Consider the following 20,104-nt stretch of genomic DNA (forward strand, 5'->3'; position numbering starts at 1 on the left):
ATGCTTTTTTTTAAAGATTGGACTCCTTTCCTTTTCTGAATTACTTCACATCTTAAACCACACACCAGTCTGTTTCTGAAACCATCAGTTTAACTGTTTCCAAATTCATAACATTCTGCTGTGTCTTTAAAGTTGCTCCAACCGGGAGACAGATTTATCATCATTTTAGTTGCATTTGTGGAATCTGAACATTTCAGCAATTAGCAATGGTTTTGGCAAAAAACATTCTGTAGGATGTCTACTACTTCTTCAAAAGTTTCAGAACTTGGTTTCTGCCCATTCCAAACTCTGGGTGGGTTAAAAGTTTACCCACACCCCCCAATATACTCAGAAAAGCACGAACAACCATGCCCATTTTGTTAGCTTGAACAAAATAAAGGAATTTCTCTATGAAGGAATTTCAGCTCTCAGTATTTCAGTCATAGAGTACTATGGTACCAATTATTCCCACAATTATGATGGAAAATGCCGATGCAGCACAATGTTCCACAGAATTTTTTGAACTACCTTCTTCCCATTTAAAACAAGGTATTCCATAGGTTGCCTCTTTGTTTGTTTACCAAGTCCACACCTTTGGCTCAAAACATTTCCTTATATCTCAGCTATAAAACTATAGGATCCCTATAGCCCATTGAGTCTGCACCAACCCTCTGAACAGCATGCCACCCAGGACTCGGGGTGGCAGCAAGAGCTTTTATTAAGGAGGTGTTCACTATGCAAGGCGACAGGCCAGACTGAACTACTTACCTCCAAAATTTCCCTCATGACAATGTCATCATGAAGGCGAGACTGGGCTCAAATTGATAGTCAACACACTTAAATAAATACACAAGTGCAAGAAATGACGTTGACATGGTCAATTGTGTGTCAAATTGGGGGGAGTCTTTGGTTAAGAGAAATACAAGGTATCAGAAGGCTGGAATGGAAGCTTTAATCAAAACACTTGCAACAAAGACTGAGAAATTGGGAGAACAGAGTGGAGTCCTTACAAGAAGCGGGTGTGAAGAGGTTTGCTTAAGGTGCTCGACGAATCAGGGGGCCTAAAAAGGATAGTCATTGAGATAAATTATTACCAGAAATCGAGTCAAAGAAGTCGAAGAACAGAAGTGAAGAGTCAGATCTGGACTACAAATAGTTAATTTGCTTAATATGCAGCAAAATTGGAATCTTAACAATTTAGCATGCAAATAACATATGGCAAGCCAAGAAGAATTAGCTGTCAGCATTAACTGGAATAACTATCTTCGAAATGTAAAGCTTGAAACTCATGAACTGGTCAAACTGAATCTGATCAGAACCTGCAATTAATTCTAGTGCAGCAAAGAGACAGTCTGCTGGAATCATTGCAAAATATCTGCTGAAAGAATCAAGTTTCAGTTCAAAAGGATTTATTTTCTGCCCAACTTAAGAGATTCAGGAGTTCTTCTCAAGTTTTCATCTGAATAAAACTGTGTAGAATATGCAGCATAAAAAAAAGGCAATCAGCCCAACTAACGTGTTGCTTCTTCACACGATTCTCCTAGAATTCAGTCTACCTCATTCCAGCCTTCTGATGTAACTCATCATTCTTGCTCCCTTAACGTATTCATCTACTTTCCATTTGAAAGAAATTTCTATGGTACATCATAGTATTAGCTCAACTGCTTCCTGAATTCCACATTGTTACCATAAAAAATTCCCTTTCTATCCTCATTTACCTTGTTCAAAACTATCTTTTATTAATGGCTTTGCACATTATTAATTTTAAAAGAACATTTAGAAGCAGCAGGCTTTGCACAAGCGATTGGGAGAGATCACACCCAGAGTCAGTAAAAACACATCTGTAGTGAGGCACAAACCAAGTGAATGTTCACTTCTTGGATTTTGGAGCAGCATGGGAATTCAGTGCAGAATGGAAAAAGTGCTTTATGCTTTTTCTCTTGGCTCATAGTTTGTAATGTCCTTTCAACAGGATAAATTAAGGCCCAAGGACCAGGGTCCAATACAAAACGAAAGAGTAACATCACAGGAAAACTAAGTTCTTTGGTTAGTAAGAACTGCTGTTGGATACTTATTGAGGATTACTGGAAATGCACCAGGGATAAGTATCGTCAAAGAATAAGAAAGGGGAGTATCTTTTTGATTTAAAAGCCAGTTAATAAGATTAGTTTAATTTAAATTTTGAATCATGGCAGGTGAGGTCAACCGAGTGCAATGTGTAACCTATGCTATGCAATGCGGGAAATCATGGATTCAGCTGGTGTCCAAGATGAGCACATGTACAGAAAGTGCTCCCATCTGCACCAACTTGGTCTCTGTATTTCAAGTGGCTCTGGAAACACTGTGGCACATCTGAGAGGTCGTGATTAACATAGTCAGCTTGTTAAAGTGGTGGTCATACTGCAGCTCAAAGAACTGGAGCAAAGAATGGAATGGGTGACCAACCATACAGTCAAAGAGAAACAGGCAAGTAGTACAGGAATCCCCTAAGGTCCCACACACAAATCGGTATCCCATTTTGAAAGGTTAAGGAGGCCTTGGTCTGGCACCATGACGAGCCTGACTTCAGATGAGGGAAGAAGAAAGCATGAGCGACAATGACAGGGGATTCTTTGATTAGGGGAACAGACAGGCATTTCTGTGGCTGCAGACATGATTCTTGGATAGTTGTTGCCTCTCTGGTACCAGGCTCCAGAATGTCACTGAATCATGATAAGAAAATACAATGATGTGATACACATTGGTACTAACAATATAGGTAGACTGAGGGGTGAGATCTTGCAATAAGAACCATGCTGTAAATTAAAAAGCAGGATTTCTAAGATTGCAAACTCTTGGTCTTTCCCAGTGCCACATGTTAGCGAGTGCAAGAATAGATGAATAGGGTCGACAAATGCATGGCTGAAGATTGGTGCAGAGGGTTTTAGATTCTTAAATCATTGGGACTGATTCAGGAGAAGAACAAATGTCCACAAATGGGACAGTCTGCACCTGAACCAGAATGGAACCAACATCCTTACAGTAGATCGTGTTAATGGTATTACAAGTTTAAACTGGTTCTGCAGGGGCAGGAAAGTCAATATTGACATTTAGAAAAGAAACAGATGTCAGATATGACAAAACTGGATGGCCTCTACTTTAATAATAGGAATATTATAGGTAAGACAGAGGAGTTAACAGAATGACTTGTCATAAAGAATTACAACATTGGGTTGCCATCACAGAGATGTGGTTGAGGAAGGTACAGAATATGAAACTCAACATTCTAAGGTGTAAAATCTTCAGGCAGGACAAGAGGGTGTGTAAAAGAGGAAGCATGGTCAATAACAACTACAGAGTCAGTCACTATTCTAAGGAGGGATGATATTTTGGGCAGGACATCAAAGGAAGCTTTTTGGGTCGAGTTTAGAACTAAACATGAAGCAATCACGCAAGTGTATTATCGGACCCCAAACCGTCAATGGGCAATTCAGGAACAAATAACTAGACAATTCACTGAAGTGCACAAAAATAATAATGGGATAATTGTATTAGGTGATTCAATATCCCAATGAATGTTTGGGAATTATCATATTATAAAAATTTAGAGAAGGCAGATTTCATGAAACGCAATCAGGAGAGTTTTTTTTGTCAACACATACAAGGTCCGACAAGGACTGGTGCAATGATGGATCTAATTCTGAGGAACAAAACTAGACAGGTGTTTGGAGATATCAGTGACCACAACATAGTATGACTTACGTTTGTTGTGAAGAAGGAAGAAGAGCTGCAAAAAAGGGTTTCGGGTTTGGGGATGGCAGATCTCAAAGTAAGGCAGGATCTGGCCGAAGTAGACTGAGAACAGCTACTTGAGGGTAAAGCTACAGCAGAACACTGGGAGGCATTCAAAAAGGGATTGGGGGAATGTGTTCCCTTTGGAGTGAAATGCAGGAGCAACAAGCCCAGATGACTAGGAAAATTAAGGACTGGATAAAAAGGAAAAAAAAAAGAGACAAAGGGTGCAAATCAAACAGAGGCCAGTGGAATACACAAAGAGCAGAGGGAAATTTAAGAAAGCAATCAGGCAAGGAAAGAGACGGCATGAAAAATCACTGGCAAGCAAGATTAGGAAACATCCCAAGATAGTCTACAAATATTTCAAGGAAATGAGAATAACCAGAAAAAGAGGAGGGCCCATTCGGGACCAAGGAAGAAACGTGTGCATGGAGCCAAAGGACATTAGTAGATTGGTGAACAAATCTTTCACAACTATCTTCACTTGGAAGAAGAAAAATATCAATACAAAATTCAGGTTCTTCAACAGATGGCTATCAGGAAGAAGGAGGTTTTTGTGGGCTTAAAAGTAGATAAATGCCCAGGACCAGATGAGTCGTATCCCAGGCTATTGTGAGAGATGAAGGAGCAAATCACAGAAGCCCTGAACCAAATTAATTCCTTTCTGGCCAAAAGGTAGGTTGGCAGCAAATGTCGTTCCGATTAGAGTAGTGCTGGAAAAGCACAGGTCAGGCAGCATTGGTGAGCAGGAAAATTGACATTTTGGGCAAAAGCCCTTCATCCATTCCTGATGAAGGGCTTTTGCTCAAAGTGTCAATTTTCCTGCTCCTCGGATGCTGCCTGACCTGCTGTGCTTTTCCAGCACCACTCTAATCTAAACTCTGGTTTCCAGCATCTGCAGTCCTCACTTTTGCCAAGCAAATGTAGTTCCACTTTACCACCCTTTTTGAAGAGATAAACCAGGGAATTAAAGATCAATGAGTGGAAGAGAAAGTAATTCCAAGGAGAGAATTAAGCTTCATTCAGAGAAGCAAGGTATGACAAAGGATAGTCACCACACTCTCGACTCTGATCTCCAACATCTGCAGTCCTCACTTTCTCCAAAGGATAGTCAGCATGGTTTTGTCAGAGGGAGGTGATGCCTAATAACTCAGTTCAATTTTTCAAAGAATGACCAAGTGTGTAGATAATGGTAGTGCAGATGATGAAATGAATATGAATTTCAACAAAGCTTTGGAGGTTTGGTAGTGATTGTAATGAGGTCAGCCAGCTGGACCAGATTAACATCCCCAGTCCGTGAGACCTGACTGATATATAAGGATGAATATCAGAGATCTTGAGCCTTGAATTCCTGACTCAGTGAAAGGCAGTATTATTGGCGAGTTCTGAGAAGATTTGTAGCTCAGGTTGAGGTTTTGGATGTAGGTTTGCTCACTGAGCTGAAAGATTCATTCCCAGACGTTTCGAGGCAGTGTTATTGTCAAAGAGAATGTTCATGATGGTATGCCAGTCTCTGAACAGTATTTCAGTGGCAACAAGATGAAAGCATGATCATGAACAAACTCACTCACAGCAGTCGTTTAGAATTTGGAGCTAAGTATTTTCTTACATTATGCCTCTGTTTGACTTGTTTGACCCTGCTGTCGAGGACTCGTCTGTGGAAAGAATGTGTCATTTTTTTCTGGGCAAATGACATTGTGGCAGATGAAAAAAATGAGTGATTCTCTTGCCAGCCTGTAGAGCTGCAGCTTCTTCTTCTTGGAGCCTAACCTTTCCTGAGACACCAGATACTAAAGCCTTTCAAAATTGATTGATACAGTGAAGGAATACTATGACCCCCAAGCCTCCTTTAATTCTGAGATGCTATCACTCTTACTTAGCAATTCCAGAACCAGGGGAATCCGTACTGGGTGTTTTGGCTAGGTTAAGATGACTAGCCAAAGCCTGTGAATTTGGTTTAACCCTTAATCAGATGATTACAGATCATCTAATATGTGGGATTAATGGTATGACTATGCAAAAAAACCACTGGCTATAACTCAACTGGACTTCAAACAGGTACTACATCTCGATTTATCTTTGGAAAATGTGGCAAGTGGAGCACGAGAGTTGCAAAACATTCTCAGGGAAGTGGATACATTCACCAGACGCCTAAGGTGGGGGAATAACGCAGGAGTGCAGGCAACTGCATTACCTTTATTCATTCACGGAATGAGGGCATTTCTGGCTAGGCCTATATTTATTGCCCATCCCTAATTGCCCAGAAGGCAGTTAAGAGTCAACCACATTGCTCTGGGTCTGGAGTCACATGTAGATGAGAGCAGTTAAAGATGGCAGCTTCCTTTCCAAAAGGACATTAGTGAATCAGATGGGTTTTTTTCCTGACAATCAACAATAGATTTGTGGTCATCATTTGACTCTTAACTCCAGATTTTTATTAAATTCAAATTCCACCGTCTGCCGTGGTGGAGTTCAAACCAGAGTTCCCAGGACATGATCTGGGTCTCTGGATTAACCAGTAGGCCATCGCCTCACTCAGGAAATATCCTGATAAGAGTAACTCCAGTTTGGTCAACAGCAAACCACTAAAATAAAGCCAAGTCCCAGCCAAACACGTAAAACTTTCTTCAGGAATCTGCCCGGTAAGACACGCTAATTATTGCCAATATGGGGATTCAGAACAGTAACACAGCCCAACTAAACTTAAATGGAGTAAGTTAACTCATAGGCCAATATCCAGGAAGGTGTCCAGGAGAGTTCATACATCTCCTGTATCTGGCTTGGAATTTTTTTTAAAGATTAGATTCCCTACATTGTGGAAACAGGCCCTTCGGCCCAACAAGTCCACACTCACCCTCCGAAGAGTAACCCACCCAGACCCATTTCCCTCTGACCTAACACTATGGGCAATTTAGCATGGCCAATTCACTTGAACTGCACATCTTTGGACTGTGGGAGGAAACCCACGCAGACACGGGGAGAATGTGCAAACTCCACACAGACAGTTGTAAGAGGCTGGAATCGAATCTGGGACCCTGGTGCTGTGAGGCAGCAGTGCTAACCACTGAGCCACCGTGCCGCCCTAATTAAAATGCTTTGCAACATCCAAATCAGAACCAATGACAATAAACGTCTGGTTAAATGGCCATCCAGTTCAAATGGAGGTCAATACCAGCACCGCCATGTTAATGAACTCAGAAACAATCTTTTAATAAAATTCGCCCTTAAAATTGTGCAAATCTTCGGCTAGGCAGAGTACCTACACGTCGAACCTTAGCAGATGAAAGATACAACCTCCGCCCCAGTCTCTTTTGAAAGGTAGTTGGTTCTATTAACAATGATTGTAGTAAAAGGCTCAGACCCAAGCTTGAAAGGAGCAAAATCAGTTGCGAAAGATTCACGTAGTTCAGCTCAACATTTGTCAAGTTGAAAATGGCTGCCTGAGTGAAGTCCCAGAAGTTTTCCAAGAAGATCAAGGGACTTTACAAGAAGCCAAAGTGACTTAGTTTTGACCATGAAGCAAGGCCGTTTAGTGCCATTTTCCTTTCAGGGAAAAGTAAAAGCAGAACTCACACGACTGGAAAGTGAAGGAACAATTAAAACAGTGCAATTTGCAGAATGAGTGGTGCTGGTTGTACCAATTTTCAAGCCCAATGTGGCAATTTGCTTTTGTGGGGATTTTAAACAAACAGTACAACCGTTTTTTGCAGATGGATAAATACCCAATCCTTCAGACACAGGATTTGCACACAAAAATTGGCTGGATTTTGTCCTTGACTAAGCTTGATATGAGCTATACTTGATTGTAATTGCACTTCAACCAGGATTCTCAGAACTATATTTCAAGTTATATGCATATGGGCTTGTACCAATATACGAGACTGCCATTTGGAATCTCGGTAACCTATTCAATTTTTCAGGGGAAAACAGAGAACATTTTGCAAGGTCTACCTCAAGCTGCCATTTACCTAGATGCCGTCCTGATAACCAGGAAAACTAATAAGGAATGCTAAGAGAATTTAGATATAGTCCAAAGATGTTTTTCCAAGGCAGGCATAAACCTTAGAAGGAAAGAGTGTGTGTTTTGCACCCCCGAAGTGACTTATTTGGACTACGGGGTCGACAAGACTGGGTTACACACCACTTTATCTTGTGCGGATGATCACAGATGCCTTGGCCCCCACATCTGTTTAAGAGCTTAGGTCTTTTCTGGGTCTGGTAAATTATGTCAAGTTTTATACAACCTGGCATCAGAGCATCAACTGAGCGGAATGGTGGATCAGTGGTTAGCACTGCTGCCTCACAGCGCCAGGGACCCAGATTCGATTTCAGCCTCGGGCGACTGTCTGTGTGGAGTTTTCACATTCTCCCTGTGTCTGCATGGGTTTCCTCCCACAGTCCAAAGATGTGGTCAGGTGAACTGGCCATGCTAAACTGCCCACAGTGTTAGGTGCATTAGTCAGAGGGAAATGGGTCTAGGTGGGTTACTTTTCAGAGGGTTGGTGTGGACTTGTTAGGCTGAAGGGCCTGTTTCCACACTGTAGGGAATCTAATCGAATCTAACTCCTTCAAAAAATAAAGGGTCAACTTTGAAGATGGTCTCAAAGACAAGCCTTGGCTTTTGATGAAGTAAAGAAACAGTTATCATCCTCTGATGTGTTGGCAAGAATCATCTGGTATTGAAGATGCAATGCCTGCCCAAATGGCATTGGGGTGGTACTTGCTCATTGCTGGCCCATTGGAGAGGAATGCCCAAGAGCCTATGCATCCAGGACTTTGGTTAATGCAGTCAGTAAACATGCCAAAAAAGAAAAAGAAGGTTTGGTGGTCATATTTGGAGTTAGAAAATTCCACCTTTATAGGCGAAAATGTCTAATAATCACAGGGACCACAAGCCCCTACTTGGTCTGCTTAAAAAGGATAAGGCAGTGCCACTCACAGCTTCGGGTTGCATTCAGCAATGAGCTCTAATATTAAGCTCTTATAAATACAAATTAGAACACTATCTCGGAGACCGAGTAGTGAAGGCAGTCGCATCAAGTTGCCTTTCATTAGCAGACATACCATCTGTGATATCCCCAGTGGAACAGTCGGTCATGACATTGATTAGTAGCATATCCAGAAAAGTCACAGCTCACAATATCAGACTTTGGACCCAAAGATCTAGTCCTTTCCAAACTAAAACAATTGTTATTAATGGGACAATGAAATGGCTGTCGCAGCTAAAATTAAAACCTTTTTGGACTCAGTGAGACCAGCTCACAGTAGAGAATGGCATAGTGTTATGGGGAGTGACAGTACTTGTGCTGAACGAAGGTGGCTGTCAAACATTGGCTGAACTACACCAGGGCCATTCAGGGGTCTCCAAAATAAAGATGTTGGCAAGGAGTTATGTCTAGTGACCAGATTTGGATACACACATACCTGCATTGGCAACTTTTCCACCAGAGTGACAACAAAGACAAAAATTACTGCCAACAGCTTCCCCACATCCTGAAAATAGCTGGGTAAACCTGCATGTTGATTATGCAGGTTCTTTCATGAGGTCATTGTACTTAGTCATTGTAGATGCCCACTCCAAGCAGTTGGACCTGCATACAGTCCTTTCATGAAAGACTGGAGCAACAATCAAAAAAATTGCACAGGTGTTTTGCGACACAAAGTCCCAGAGGTATTGGTCGCAGATAATGGGTCATCATTCACCAACAGGGGCTCCAGTTACTTGTTAACGTTGAATGGGATTTGACAAATGTGGACAGTGCTATACCACCCATCATCTAATCGCCTGACAGAACGAGCTGTCTTAACCTTAAAGGCTGGATCGAAGAAAGAGTCTTAGCCTCACTAGATACCAGGTCATCATGGTTCATGGTGATTACAGGACCACCCCACATGCAATACAGAGATAGCACCAACAGAGATGCTCATGGGTTGTCAATTCTGGATGATGGTGACGATGATGATATTGTCTGGTTGTGTGTGTTTGTGTGTGCGTGTTTTGAGGGGTATGGGCACGTATGTCCTCATATGTGTGGTGGGGGGGGGGCAAAGAATGGTGAGTGTGCGTGCCTGCGTATGGGAGAAGGGTGTGTGTGTGTGGTTGGCTTGGGAGTGTCTGTGTGTGTGTATGCATGCATCTGCATGTGCGCATGTGTTTGCCTGGATGAGAAAAATGGCATCAGGGATACCATTGCAGAACCCAAGACTCTGCCAAGCGAAGGGCAAAGTTTGGTGCAAGAATCATGGAAATAGCCCCACATGAGTAACAGCTGGGATCAGGACCACGGACTTCAAATTTGAGTAGGTGTAACAGTCCTGAATGAGCATGTGGACTATTTAAATTTGCAGACTCCCTGGGCCCAACGCTTGCCCTGCCACTCAGTGCCTTCAGAAATACTTCAGGAATCCATTGATTTACCCTCTCCATCAAACATTGTTGAGTTCTCTGAATCAGAAATGGACATGACGGAATTAGCCATTTTGATGCTTCGACCGCTGGAAGAAGGGAGTGAAAGTCTAGAGAGGCGCTTCAGGCACAAGAGGCGAGCTTCCAAGTGGGAAGAACCAAATCCAGTGTTAAAACACTGCAGGAGACTCTCAAAGGAATCAGAGGAGGGCTCAGAGGAGGAAGGATATAGTGATTGTAATAAGGTCAGCCAGCTGGACATCATAGAATATGAGTTCCCTGACTGGACCAGATTAACATTCCGAATCGGACAGACCTGGCTGAGATAAAAGGATGAATGTCAGTGATATTGAGTCACCGAATGCCTGACTCAGGGAGAGACACAGTTATTGTCAAAGACTATGCGTATGTAAATGAAGGATGATTGATGATAGGATGCCAGCCTCTGAAGAGCAATTTTGAATTCCACATGGGAGACTGATAAATAAGGCAAAGCACATAGTAGTGGGAAGTTGTGCGTGGAGTCCAAGGATTAGTGAAGCACTAAATGAATATTTTTCTGTCAGCATTCACACTGGAAAAAGACAATGTTGTCGAGGAGAATACTGAGATACAGGCGACTAGACTAGACGGGATTGAAATTCACAAGGAGGAGGTCATAGCAATTCTGTAAAGTGTGAAAATAGATAAGTCCCCTGGGCCAGATGGGATTTATCCCAAGATTTTCTTGGAAGCCAGCGGGGAGATTGCAGAGCCTTTGGCTTTAATCTTTATGTTAACATTGTCTACAGGAATAGTGCCAGAAGACTGGAGGATAGCATATGTTGTCCCCTTGTTCAAGAAGGGGAGTAGAGACAACCCTGGTAATTACAGCCTTACTTCGGTTGTGGGTCAAATGTTGGAAAGGGTGATAAGAGATAGGATTTATAATCATCTGGAAAGGAATAAGTTGATTATGGGTCGTCAATACTGTTTTGTGAAGGGTAGGTTGTGCCTCACAAACCTTATACAGTTCTTTGAGAAGGTGACCAAACAGGGAGGTGAGGGTAAAGCGGTTGATGTGGCATATATGGATTTCAGTAAGGCGGTTGATAAGATTCCCCATGGTAGGCTATTGCACAAAATATGGAGGCATGGGATTTAGGGTGATTTAGCGATTTGGATCAGAAATTGGCAGCTGAAAGAAGACAGAGGGTGGTGGTTGATGGGAACTATTCATGCTGGGGTTCAGTTTCTAGTGGTGTACTGCAAGGTCTGTTTTGGGGCCACTGCCCGTTTGTTATTTTTATAAATGACGTAGATGAGGGCATAGAAGGATGGGTTAGTAAATTTGCTGATGACACTAAGTTCGGTGGAGTTGTGGATAGTGCTGAAGGAATGTTGCTGGTTACAGAGGGACATAGGTAAGCTGCAGAGTTGGGCTGGGAGGTGACAAATGGAATTTAATGTAGAAAAGTGTGAGGTGATTCATTTTGAAAGGAGCAACAGGAATGAAGAATACTGGGTTAATGGTAAGATTCTTACTGGTGTAGATGAACAGAGAGATATCGGTGTCCATGTAGATACCTGAAAGTTGCCACCTAGGTTGATAGAGTTGTTAAGAAGGAATACGGTGTGCTAGTTTTATTGATAGAGGATTTGAGTTTCGGAGCCACAAGTATAAAACTCTGGTGCAGCCACACTTGGAATATTGCAAACAGTTCTGGTCACTGCATTATAGAAAGGATGTGGAAGCTTTGAAAAGGGTGCAGAGGAGATTTACTGGGATGTTGCCTGGTATGGAGGGAAGGTCTTATGAGGAAAGGCTGAGTGACTTGAGGCTGTTTTCGTTAGAGAGAAGGTTAAGAGGTGACCTAATTGAGACATATCAGATAATCATAGGGTTAGATAGGGTGGACAGTGAGAGCCTTTTTCCTCAGATGGCTAGCACGAGGGGACATAGCTTTACATTGTGAGGTGATAGATATAGGACAGATGGCAGAGGTAGTGTTTTTACTCAGAGAGTACTAGGGGCATGGAATGCACTGCCTGTAACAGTAGTAGAATCGCCAGCTTTAAGGACACTTAAATGGTCATTGGATAAATGTATAGATGAAACTGGAATATAGTGGGATCTTGAGATTATTTCCACAGGTCGGCGCAACATTGGAGGCGAAAGGCCTGCACTGCACTGTAACGTTCTATGTTCACGTGGGATCCATTGTGATTTGGCAAGTTGGATCCGAAACTGGCTCAGTGGCAGGAGACAGAGGGTGGTGATAGAAGGTTGTTCGTGAGAGTGGAGGCCAAAGTCCAAGGACATAGTATTGTTCATGATACATATAAACAATGTAGATGGAAGGGGGGGATCATAATTAAGTTTGCAGATGACACGAAGATTGGTCAGGAGGTTGACAGTGAGGAAGAATTTGTGTTGCAGACGTTTCGTCCCCTGTCTAGGTGACATCCTCAGTGCTTGGGAGCCTCCTGTGAAGCGCTTCTGTGATCTTTCCTCCGGCATTGTAGTGGTTTGAATCTGCCACTTCCGGTTGTCAGTTCCAGCTGTCCGCTGCAGTGGTCGGTATATTGGGTCCAGGTCGATGTGCTTATTGATTGAATCCGTGGATGAGTGCCATGCCTCTAGGAATTCCCTGGCTGTTCTCTGTTTGGCTTGTCCTATAATAGTAGTGTTGTCCCAGTCGAATTCATGTTGCTTGTCATCTGCATGTGTGGCTACTAAGGATAGCTGGTCGTGTCGTTTCGTGGCTAGTTGGCGTTCATGGACGCGGATCGTTAGCTGTCTTCCTGTTTGTCCTATGTAGTGTTTTGTGCAGTCCTTGCATGGGATTTTGTACACTACATTGGTTTTGCTCATGCTGGGTATCGGGTCCTTCGTTCTGATGAGTTGTTGTCTGAGAGTGGCTGTTGGTTTGTGCGCTGTTCACAGAAGCACTTCACAGGAGGCTCCCAAGCACTGAGGATGTCACCTAGACAGGGGACGAACCGTCTGCAACACAAATTCCCAGCTCGGCGAACAGAACCACAACAATGAGCACCCGAGCTACAAATCTTCTCACAAACTGTGAGGAAGAATGTCTTAGATTCCAGGAGGGTGTAAATGATTGGTCAGATGGGCAGATCAGTAGGAGATGGAATTCAACCCTGACATATGTAAGGTGATGCATTTTGAAAGCAAGAAAAGGACAAAGGAGTACTTAATGATTGGCAGGACACCAGGAAGCTCAGAAGAGCAGAGAAATGTTGGGTGTTTGTCCACTCATGCCTGAAGGTGTCAGGGCAATTAAGTAGCATTTGGGACACTTGCTTTTATTGGTTATGGCATAAATATTAAGGGCAGCAAGGTCATGTTGGAACTGAGTAGGTCTTTGGTTAGGCCACAACTGGAGTACTGTGTGCAGTGTTGGTCTCCATACGATAGGAAGGATGTGTTACATTAGGGCTTTAGGGTAATTCACCAGGATGTTGCCTTGGATTCAGCATTTCAGTTATGGAAACAGGCTGGCTAAGTTCTGGTTGTTTTTTTTGGAGCAGAGAGGTTGAAGGGGAACTTGACAGAGGAGTTTAAGATTATGAGGAGGATAGACAAGGTGAATTGAAGCAACCATACCTCCAGTGGAAAGGTCATAATTTTAGGGTGAAAGGCAGCAAGTTTAGAGGGGATTTGAGGAAAAGGTTTTCAATCAGAAGGTAATCGGATCTAGAGCGCACTGCCTGGGAGAGTAGTTGAGGTGGGTAACTTTGCAAACTTTGAATAGTACTTAGATCAGCACTTGAGTGTGATAACATTCAAGACCGTGGGCCTTATGCTAAAAGGTGGGACTGATAATAGATATAGTGTAGCTTTGGCAGCACTGACTGGATGAGTCGAAGGGTTCTTTCTGTACTGTATGAGCGAGAGTTTTCAGGTGTCTACCTAAAACAAAACCAACCAGTTCAATCTGTCCTGACTACGATATTGTCACATTTGTCATTCCCATTAATATTTTTCTGCACTTTCTATAATGTGCCTTCAATGTAGACAACAGAACTGTGTACAGGATCTTTAATGTGGCTGAACCATGACCCTATATAAGTCAACATAACATTATGTTGATACTTTTGAATTCAATACCCCAAGAAATAAACTCCAAGACTTTGTTCATGGTTCTAATTACCTTGCTGACCTCAATGTTGTATTCCTGGATTCTTTAGCTTTTCTATCCCATTCAATTGCAAATCATACTGATCCCAATTCTTGCAGAACATCATTTAGTACTCTCATCTAATCTGAACAAGTCTGTGTCCAAACTTTGTGCTTTCTGTATTTTTTCGTCAATTGTCTATGTATGTAGCAAAATGTAGCAAGACACCCAATATTAAGTGCAGTGAGCTACACCACTAGACTAAGACTGCAGCTTTCTTCTGACAAGATACAGTAGCACATTAAGGGCAATTTTGTTCTTGGAAATTCATGTGCAAAGTGTGTGGCAACTCAGCAGAGTGCGGTTCCAAAAGATGTGATTTTAGGCATGAAAACATTAACCGTACTCCACCACACTTGTTTAATTTTAGTTGCATCCTCATGTTGTAATCTTCCTCTTTCCCATTGATTTCTGCTTTCAAACTTCTTGCCCAACAAATCCAAGTTCAAATTAACCATAGTGTCCAGTAACTAAACAATGGTAAGACCGTACCATCCTTAGCCCTTACCACAATGATAGATCCCGGTCACTTGATTGCTTATGTCTTCATCTATTATTAACTTTGCTGGATGTATTTCTCTTCCTCATTTTATGGATGCGAGGAGGCTGATGTGGGAATGGGGAAGTATGTGTGTTTTATTCTCAATCATTCTTGACTTTCTCAGCAGTGCTCTTAGAAAACGTTAGTTACTATATCAGAGACAGTGATGTATTATGCTTATTTGTGGCAAAATTTACTCCCACATTTTGGGTTTGATGTAACAGGAGTGAAAAAGAAAAAAAATTAAATCAATAGGAATCGGCTTCACTCTGAGTGGCTTTAAGCTCAAATTTCTGGCCAAGTAATACATCTCCCATTAAGCACTGAAGTGCTGTTTTACATTTCAGAAAAAGCAGTAAGCCAAATCACTGCTTCTAGGTCAAATCGTCATAAGAGTTCACAAATTATTTTCTCACTAACGTCAGGATATTTCTCTGGTCCTGAACAAAACACATGCCTTAATTGACAACAATTTAGATTACTAATCATATATCTAATGTTAGAGAGATAAGCATGTTGGTCAAAATTAGTTGCCACATTTTCACACAAAGTAACAGCCGCCAGTTTTCAAGACACTACATAAAGTGCCAAAAAATACTAACAAAAGAAAGCTCGTCTTAAGTATGAAATGTGCAACAGTCGTGTTGCTCTACTTGATTGCCATCTTGAAATGTGTATCATCCTACAAACCATCTTGGGAAAACAACCAGCAACTCCTGCTAGATCCCATACACTGACTTATATTGACAAATTTCTAATCTCATAAAGCCAACTCCGAATGCAAGCCTTGCCAAACATGTACATTTAAATGAAAGGAGGTTGATTGAAACATTGAATATAGGCCAAAAGACAGGCATTTTGGCACTTATGAAGTGGTGTCATGTTTTACGGGTTGACTTGTACACTACAATCTCCAGTCTGAATTAACTGTAAAACGCTTTGTGAAGTATGTTTTAGTTATGGTGCAAGGTAAAGTAGCACCAGAGTCTGGATCTATCAGTCAATCTGCAAGACCAGGAAGATCGCTGGGGACTGCCAGTATGCAAGGGCAGCTCAACTTGAAAGACAAGGTATTCAAGGATCCATTAAAATAGCTTGCAGTTAAGGTCATTTGTCAGGACAGAATTATGAAATCAAGAATGTGCTTTTCAAATAGGTGTGGTGACAACGGTACTTTTGAACATTAAGCTTGTGCACAGCAGTTGCTGACATTGTCAATTAACTATATTATAAGTTTACGCAGGGGTTAGGAAATGGGTGGGATTCAAAACCAATGCATTGTTCAAAGTCCAACATTCAAGTTCAATTTCTGCTTATCATACTAGTTATGAAAATGTTTTTTTTAAATCCGATTAATTATGATCATTGGAAAGATCAGTTTTTGTTTCAAATTAGTGTATAAATCCTGAGGTTTCATGTCACAATCAAGCAGCTTAAAGGCAAAAACTTAAACACTCATGAAACAGACAAGGGAAGAAGTGAACAGGAGGTGGGTCAGAACAAAGACTTTTTCAGTGATCAAGTTGTAGAGTACGGGGAGAGAATTTACACAGTGGCAGGAGTCGCTGATGGAGAAAAAGAATTAAAGTGGTTGGTAGCTACTGATAAGTTCTTGATCTTTGCGTCAAAGGGGTTTATAACAATTTTTTGTGTGTTCATTCATAAAATGTGTTCATTGCCCTCAAGGCTGCAGTCCTATTTCATGCATCACATTCTTGGCTTGAGCTTAGAAGATGATGGACAAGCACTGGCGAGACAGGAGTCGCATAATTGCGGGCAGAATTCATAGCCTCTGACCTGTTCTCCACGCCACAGTAAAACCCACCTCAAGACCTACAAGAAGTAGGCATTCAGCCCATGTGAGTCTGATCTGCCAATCAATGAGATTATGGCTGATCTGATCATCCACCTTTCCTCACAATCTTTGATTTCCTTATTGATTAAAAATCTATTGATCTCAGGCTTGAGTATACTAAATGACCCACCCTCTACAGCCAAGAGTCATAGTGTCATGCCGCATGGAAATAGTTAAAAATCACACAACACCAGGTTTTAGTCCAACAGGTTTAATTGGAAGCACACTAGCTTTCGGAGCGACGCTCCTTCATCAGGTGATTGCCTGATGAAGGAGCGTCGCTCCGAAAGCTAGTGTGCTTCCAATTAAACCTGTTGGACTATAACCCGGTGTTGTGTGATTTTTAACTTTGTACATCCCAGTCCAACACCGGCATCTCCGAATCAAGCATGGAAATAGACACTGCAGTCCAACCCAGTCCATGCTGATCATAATCCCAAACTAAATTGGTCCCACCTGCCTGCACTTGTTCCATACCCTGAGAACATTTCTTATTCACGTACTCATCTAAATGTCTTTTAAACGTTATGACTGTACCCACATCCATCATTTCCTTTGGAAGTTCATTCCACACATGAACCACATTGCGTTAAAGGACTGCCCCTCATATCTTTTCTAAATCTTTCTCCTCTCACCTTAAAAATATACCCCCTACTCTTGAAATCCCCAACCCTGGGCAAAAGATACCTGCTGTTCACCCTATCTATACCCCTCATGAATTTATAAACTTCTAGAAAAGTCACTCCTCAACCTCCTATGCTCCAATGAAAAATGTCTCAGCCTATCCAGCCTCTCCTTATAACTCAAACTCTGCATCCCCAGCAACAACCTGGTAAATCTCTTTTGAAACCTCTCCAGCTTAATAATATCCTTCTCATAACAGGGAGACCAGAACTGGACACACTACTTGGTGGTAAGAATTCGACAGGTTCACTGCTGTCAAGAACTTCCTAATTTTCGTCTGAAAAGGGGGAGCCCCTACTCTGAGATTATACCCTCCATTCCTAACATCTTTCACAAGGGAAAAAAAAATCTGAGTACGTACCCAATCAAGTCCCCTAAGGATATTATGTGATTCAATCCAGTCACCCCTTATTCCTCTTAAATGAGTTTAGGATAATCTACCAAACTTCTCCTCTCAAGAAAAATCCCTCCATATCCACAATTAATTTTATGAACCTTTTCTGGACTGCATCCAAGGCCAGTATGCCATATCTGAGACAAATGGACTAAAGCTCCTCTCAGTAGTCTAAGTGTGATGTAACTGATGTCTTGTTTTTGTAAGACTTCCCTACTCACTGCAATATTCCTAGCCTCTGAAGTGCTCTTGCAGCCACTGTGCTTACGTGGTGAGTCCAATTAAATTTCTGATTAATGGTAACACCCCAGGGTCTTGATAGTGGGGTATTCAGTGATGATAACATCATTGAATGCAAAATGGCAATGGTTAGATTATCTCTTATTGGAGATGGTAATTACCTGGCATTTGTGTGCTGTGAACGTTGCTTGGTACTTTTCAAACCAAGCCAGATATTGTCAAGGTCTTGCAGCATTTTGACATAAATAGCTTCAGTATCTGAGGATTGCAAATGTGCTGAACATTGTACAGACATCAATGAATATTCCATTTCTGGCAATGTGATGGAGGGAAGGTCATCGATGAAGTAACTGAAGATGGTTGAACCTAGGTCACAACCCTGAGAAATCCCTGCAGAAATGTCCTGGAGCCGAGATTACTGATCTCCAAATACCACAGTCATGTCCCATTGTGGCAGGTATGACTCTACCCAGCGTTTTCTAACTTTGCTAGGGTGCCTTGATGCTACACTAGTCATAGAATAATACAGCACAGATACAGATCCTTTAACCCAATTTGTCCACGTCGACCAGACATACCAACCTGACTTAGTGCCATTTGCCAGCATTTGGTCCATATCCCTTCCTATTCATACACCTATCCAGATGTCTTTTAAATGTTGTAATTGCACCCGCCTCCACCACTTCCTCTGGCAGCTTGTTTCATACATCCACCACCCTCTGCATAAAAACGTTACCCCTTAATTCCCTTTTAAATCTTTCCCTCTCTCAGCTTAAACCGACATTCCCTAGTTTTGGACTCCACCCAAGGAAAAAGACCTTGGCTATTCACTCTATCCATGCCCCTCATGATTTTCTAAACCTCTAAGGTCATCCCTCATCCTCCAACACTCGAGGGGGGAGAAAAACCCGGCTTATTCAAGCTCTCCCTATAACTCAAACCCTGCAACCCTGGCAATATCCTTGTAAATCTTTCCTGCATTCTATTTAACAACATCTTTCCTCTAGAAGGGCAACCAGAATTTTACACAGTATTCTAAAAATGGCCTCACCAATGTTTTGTACAGCTGCAACATGACATCCCAACTCCTACACTCAATATTCTGACCAATGAAGCCAAGATTGCCAAACACCTTTTTCACCACCCTTTCTACCCACAACTCCACTGACAAAAAATGATGCATCTGAATCCTCAGGTCTCTATTCAGCAACACTCCTCAGGGCCCGAACATTAACTATACATTGGTAAGACTAACAACTGCCTTGTTAGTCTTACCAAAATGCAGCACCTCACATTTATTAAATTAAACTCCATCTGTCATTCCTCAGCCCATCTGATCAAGCCCTTGTTGTACTCTGAGATGATCATCTTCACTGTCCACTACACCACCAGATTTGGTGTCATCTGTAAACTCACTAACCATACCTCCCATGTGCGCATCAAAATCATTGATTAAATGACAAAAGCAATGGGCCCAGCACCAATTCTTGCGGCATGCTGCTGGTCATTGGCCTCCAATCTGAAAAGCAACCCTCTACCATCACCCTCTCTCTCTTACTTTCAAGCCAATTTTGTACTCAAATTGGCTGATCCCATGTGATCTAACCATACCAACCAACCTACCATGCACAAGTTTGTTGAACACTTTGCTAGATTCCATACAGACAATGCCTACCACTCTGCCTTCATCTATCTTCTTTAGCACTTCCTCAAAAAACTCAATCAAGTTAGTGAGACATGAATTTTCACACACAAAGCCAAACTGACTATTTCTAATCAGTCCTTTCCAAATGAATGTAAATCCTGTCCCTCAGAATCCTTCCAACAACTTACCCGCCACTGATTTAAGGCGCACTGGTCAAATGTGGTCTTGATGTCAAGAGCAGTCTCTGCCACCTCATCCACAGAACTCAACTCTCTTGACTATGTTTAAATTAAGTCCGAAATGTGGGAAGGAGCTAAATGGCCCTGGCAGAGGCCAAACGGTTATTGCTGAGCAAGTAATGCTTGATATCAAAGTTGGTTACACCTTCTATCACTTAGCCGAGCA

At 42.0% G+C, this 20,104-nt stretch overlaps 1 protein-coding gene across 3 annotated transcripts in view; it reads right to left on the minus strand.

Moving 5' to 3' along the window:
- The window catches only part of jmjd1cb (jumonji domain containing 1Cb), a 393,296-nt gene that overhangs the window by 214,926 nt on the left and 158,266 nt on the right, over positions 1-20,104 (minus strand). The window lies entirely within an intron of this gene.

The sequence above is a fragment of the Chiloscyllium plagiosum genome, unplaced genomic scaffold (genome assembly GCF_037043375.1).
Source record: "Chiloscyllium plagiosum isolate Xiang-an unplaced genomic scaffold, Cpla_swu_hap1 HiC_scaffold_22, whole genome shotgun sequence".
NCBI lineage: Eukaryota > Metazoa > Chordata > Chondrichthyes > Orectolobiformes > Hemiscylliidae > Chiloscyllium > Chiloscyllium plagiosum.